We start from the raw sequence: 4,420 nt of genomic DNA, 5'->3' as shown, positions 1-4,420 counted from the left end.
CTCTGGATACGGCACAGGGGACAGGGTTCCCGGTCTATGCGGGCCCACTGGGGGTACTCTGGATACGGCACAGGGGACAGGGTTCCCGGTCTATGCGGGCCCACTGGGGGTACTCTGGACCTCATACCGACGCACAGGCCTTGGCCCACGTCTACGGAAGACCCCGGATGCACCGCAGTGGGGTTCTCACCTCTCACTCCGCGGAGGTGTGTCCCCGCACGGCCCGTGGGCACGCCCTTCCGCGGCCGGCACCCCTGACGGTCCCCCGTCTCTACCCGGGCTCGGAGATCCTGCCACACCACAGGTTCCGGTGTTAGGACTCAATTAACCAGGCTGGGGCATTGAGCGCATCACCGGCACGGCACGTGCGCCAGCTTTTTCCCAGGAGTCTCTGCGGGCTTCTGTCATTTCCTGGAATCCCGCGAGACCCTGCGAGATCCCTTCTGGCCCTGAGACTCCCTGCGCGCTCTCGCGAGACCCGACTCCTCCCGGGAGCGAGCGTGGTCCGGCTCAGCTCTCCACGCAGGCGCAGTCGGAGGCCGGAAGGATGCTCCTGGTCGGCTTCACAGGAAACTGACCTTCCAAACACCTGCCTTAAAGGCGCAGCGCACATTTTCCTCCTGCCTTTTCTAAGCGGCTAAGAAAGGTCGTTTGTACGTGAAAGCAGACCCGCCCGTGAGGATTTGCCGGTGTCAGGACACTAATTTGGGGAAAACAGCAAAGCGTGTTGCTGAAGGAGATGAGCTGGGTCCCCCATAAAGATCTACAGGGGACACCAAGTTCTGGTTGTTTCTAAACAGGGCAGTTCAGCACAGGTGCATGTGTTATTTGTCATGTGAATTCTTGCCCGCAGGCTTTGTTACCTACGCCCCCCACACGTGCAAATATCGAAATATTTTCCAAAATCTTGGATAGCTGTAAGTTAAGTTGATGGCAGTGATGAAGCCCGAGGTCATGGGAGATGGAAATGCCAGCGTGTCTATGGTGCTCACGGATGTCGTCCATCTCCTGACTCAGTGATCCTGTATCTTGGAATAGACATGATATTCAAGGTGAAGCATCTCAAGGTGCAAGTGAGCAGGGGCGCCTGGGGGTCTCAGTCGGTTAAGCATCCGACTTCAGCTCAGGTCATGATCTCACAGTTTGTGGGTTCGAGCCCCGCATCAGGCTCTGTGCTGATGGCCCAGAGCCTGTTTCAGATTCTGTGTCTCCCTCTCTCTCTCTGCCTCTTCCCCACTCATTCTTTGTCTCTCAAAACTGAGTAAATGCTAAAAAATTAAAAAAAAAAAAGGTGCACGTGAGCAACACCAGGACCTCGAAGAACAGGTGTGATGCAGTCTTTTCAGAGAGACAACAAGGGGCACTTGGGTGGCTCAGATGGTTGAGCACCTGACTCTTGGTTTTACCTGAGGTCCTGATCGCACGGTTTCCTGCGTTTGAGCCCAATCCCTGACTCTGCACGGGCAGCAAGAAGCCTGCTTCGGATTCTCGCTGTCCCTCTCCCTTTGAGCCTCTCCTGCTTGCGAGATCTCTGTCTCAAAAATATATAAATAAAACTTAAATTATTTTTAAAAAGAGAGCAAGTACATAGGCAGTTAAAATGTGATAATTAGTATAAAAAGGAGAAATAGACGTGTTGTCATAGGAACGGAAGAAGAGGAAGGTAGGGCTTGCCTGGGCGTATGTGTGTGGGAATGTTTAGCAGAAGAGGGAGATGAAAAACAGCCAGATTCTAAACGATGGGCACAACTCCCAGCAATGAGAAAATGCAGGACGAACTTTCCGGGCACTGACAACATCTCTTTCCAAACGGACAGACATCAGGGGGCATTAATTTTTTCAGGTGGGTCTGGAGAAAAGAAGGGCAACGTGCTGATGAGAAACCACGTCATATGCCAGTGATGACATATGTGTTCCTTGATTAAAAGAACACACAGGCCCACTTTCAACAAGTGCATGAGCCTGTGTGTGGCGGGCTACCTCGGACTTCAATAAATTGTTTCCCAAAGGTAGAGACATGCATTACCTGGCTATAAGTTTTACTCTAGGCAAGAGATGACGAAGTTTAAACTAAGTGTATGTTCAAGGGTAAGGACAGAATAGGTGGGATTAGAAAGACAGGCATGAGTGAGGCTTGGTAGATTTGTCTCATTATTGAACAAAAGTTACTTGCGAAAACAAGACTCAACAGGGACTGCAGGGGCTTTGCCTTGGGTGGAGAAGAAATGAGTTGAGGAACAGAAGCTAGTTTGGGGGGAAGCTGATTGTTGAAGATTTGTATATGTTGATTGCGAGATGCCAGTTTGTGAGCCAAGGAGGTAGAAGACTAATTTGATATTCAGATAAAGAGCTGACATTCATGGGCTCCTCTGGGTTCAGATACCATCAGTATAACGTGGTATGTGTTGCTTGGACTTGAAGGTCAGTACCAGGAGGAATAGAAAGGTTTGAGAAGATAGTCAACTATGTAGGTGTGTGTAAAGAATGATAAGCAAATAAGGGCCAGGGAAGAGGAAAAGTCAAAGGAATTAAGAGAACCCAAAGATAAAATTTCAATATGAAAGGGAGAATAGCCGGTATTTGTCAAGAATGGACATTCTCAAATAGAAACAATGTTCTCCACCCATCTAATGTTCCCCACACAACCTAAAAAGTTAACTTGGGCCGCCTGGGTGGCTCAGGTGGTAAGTGTCTGACTTCGGTTCAGGTCGTGATCTCACAGCTCGTGGGTTCGAGCCTTGTGTCCAGCTCTGTGCTAACAGCCCTCAGAGCCTGAAGCCTGCTTCAGGTTCTGTATCTCCCTCTCTCTCAGCCCCTCCCCCACTCACACTCTGTCTCTCTCTGTCTCTCAAAAAGGAATAAATGTTAAAAAAAAAAATTTAAACAGTTAACCTTAAGGATTTTTTTTCTTCCTGCTCACTGCAGTATTCTATGTTAATTGAACACTCTTAGAAGGTGTTCAATTAACATATGTTGCATGAATGTGAAGTCAAATGAGACATTTGGCAGACAAATGTGAGAATTCTGTACAGTACTTTTTTGAGCACCTACTAATACACCGACGTATTATGCCAAAGTAACTAAAGCCCTATCTTTGAAGGTCCTAATTTATATCAGTTTAGGTGGGAATTAGCTAATTCATGATATTTGAGAGGGTAATGAAAGGTTAAGAAAAAAACAAAAAGTAGAAATTATAAGTGCTCAGATAAAATAATGTGCTGTGTACACTGGGAAATCATATTTGATACTATGTATACATATAATAATCTCTATATTACATACACTATCTCTATGGTATGTTATATAACATATTACGACTTAAGTAACCTATAGAGAAATATCTACATATTAATCACCGATATATCAGCACGTTTATATTACTAAAGGTGCTAAGTCAAAAATACAGTAAAGTCAATATATAGAAGAGCAAGGATAACTGAAAAAATGATACGTATAGAATAAATTCTAACATGGCTGGAATGTATGAATCATGTCTGAACCATGTGTGATTGATTTGAATGTTGATTCACTTAATTCTCATTATTTCTCTCAGTATCAACCAATATTTTTTTTCAGAGTTTGAGTGAATAGTATTGGACACTCTTGCACTTATATGTGTGCAAATTTTGCCGAAAATTTGCTTTTCAATCTTCCATAACCACCTTAAAGTTCATAAACTCCCTCTATTTCCCTTTTTTTTTTAAGTTTACTTATTTTTTTTTTTTTTTGAGAGAGAGCGCGCACACAAGCAAGCGAGGGGCAGAGAGATGGGGACAGAGGATCCCAAGGAGGATCCCCACAGTCAGCACAGAGCCTGAGGCGATGCTTGAACCCATGAACCGTGAGTTCATGAACCGAGCCGAAGCTGGATGCTTAACTGACTCAGCCTGTGCTTAACCGACTGAGCCACTTAGGTGACCCTGTTTCCTTTCTATTTTTAAACAATAATTCTAAATGTTACTCCGCTTTAATTAATGGGCCACACCCTGGAAGGTCCTTCAGGATCTCTCCAAGTATAAAGTCTACCAAGTTTCCGTTCATGAAGATACAAGTCAATGCGAAGGTGGGTCTGGTGATTTGCAAGTCCCTGGGGGGAAATGAATTGTAATAACAGACTTACCATTTGTTATGTTCTGAAATTAGCATATTCAGATTGTGTGGAAAGGCGATTGATCAGAACAAACTTGAATCTTAACGGGATTCCTCAGAAGTCCATACTGATTGCTCAAGGACCCTTTGGAGGTGACTTTTTTAATTAGCTGTAGTTTATTTTAGCAGATAAAACAAGTTTGGAGATTGTAAAAAAAAAAAAAAAAAAAAAAAGAAAAAATTTTCCAGCTACAAGCCTGGGCAAATTTATCTAGGGACCATGCATTACTTTTGTTTCATTTGTGGACACAAATGTGTCTTAAGGAAGAGT

The 4,420-nt window shown here is 44.9% G+C and overlaps 1 long non-coding RNA gene across 2 annotated transcripts in view; it reads right to left on the bottom strand.

Annotated features, from left to right (window-relative positions):
* LOC120235969 overlaps positions 1–364 on the bottom strand; it is a 3,075-nt gene extending 2,711 nt beyond the window's left edge. For both annotated transcript variants that reach the window (XR_005529555.1, XR_005529554.1), the window contains exon 1: positions 191–364. This is a non-coding gene — a long non-coding RNA (uncharacterized LOC120235969). The remainder of the gene's footprint in view (positions 1–190) is intronic.
* Between the last annotated feature and the right edge of the window lie 4,056 nt (positions 365–4,420).

This window comes from Hyaena hyaena, unplaced genomic scaffold (assembly GCF_003009895.1).
Source record: "Hyaena hyaena isolate Hyena2069 unplaced genomic scaffold, ASM300989v1 scaffold_142, whole genome shotgun sequence".
Classification (NCBI taxonomy): Eukaryota; Metazoa; Chordata; class Mammalia; order Carnivora; family Hyaenidae; genus Hyaena; species Hyaena hyaena.
Note: the sequence above shows the minus strand (reverse complement) of the source record. Positions and strands in the feature narration are given on the sequence as shown.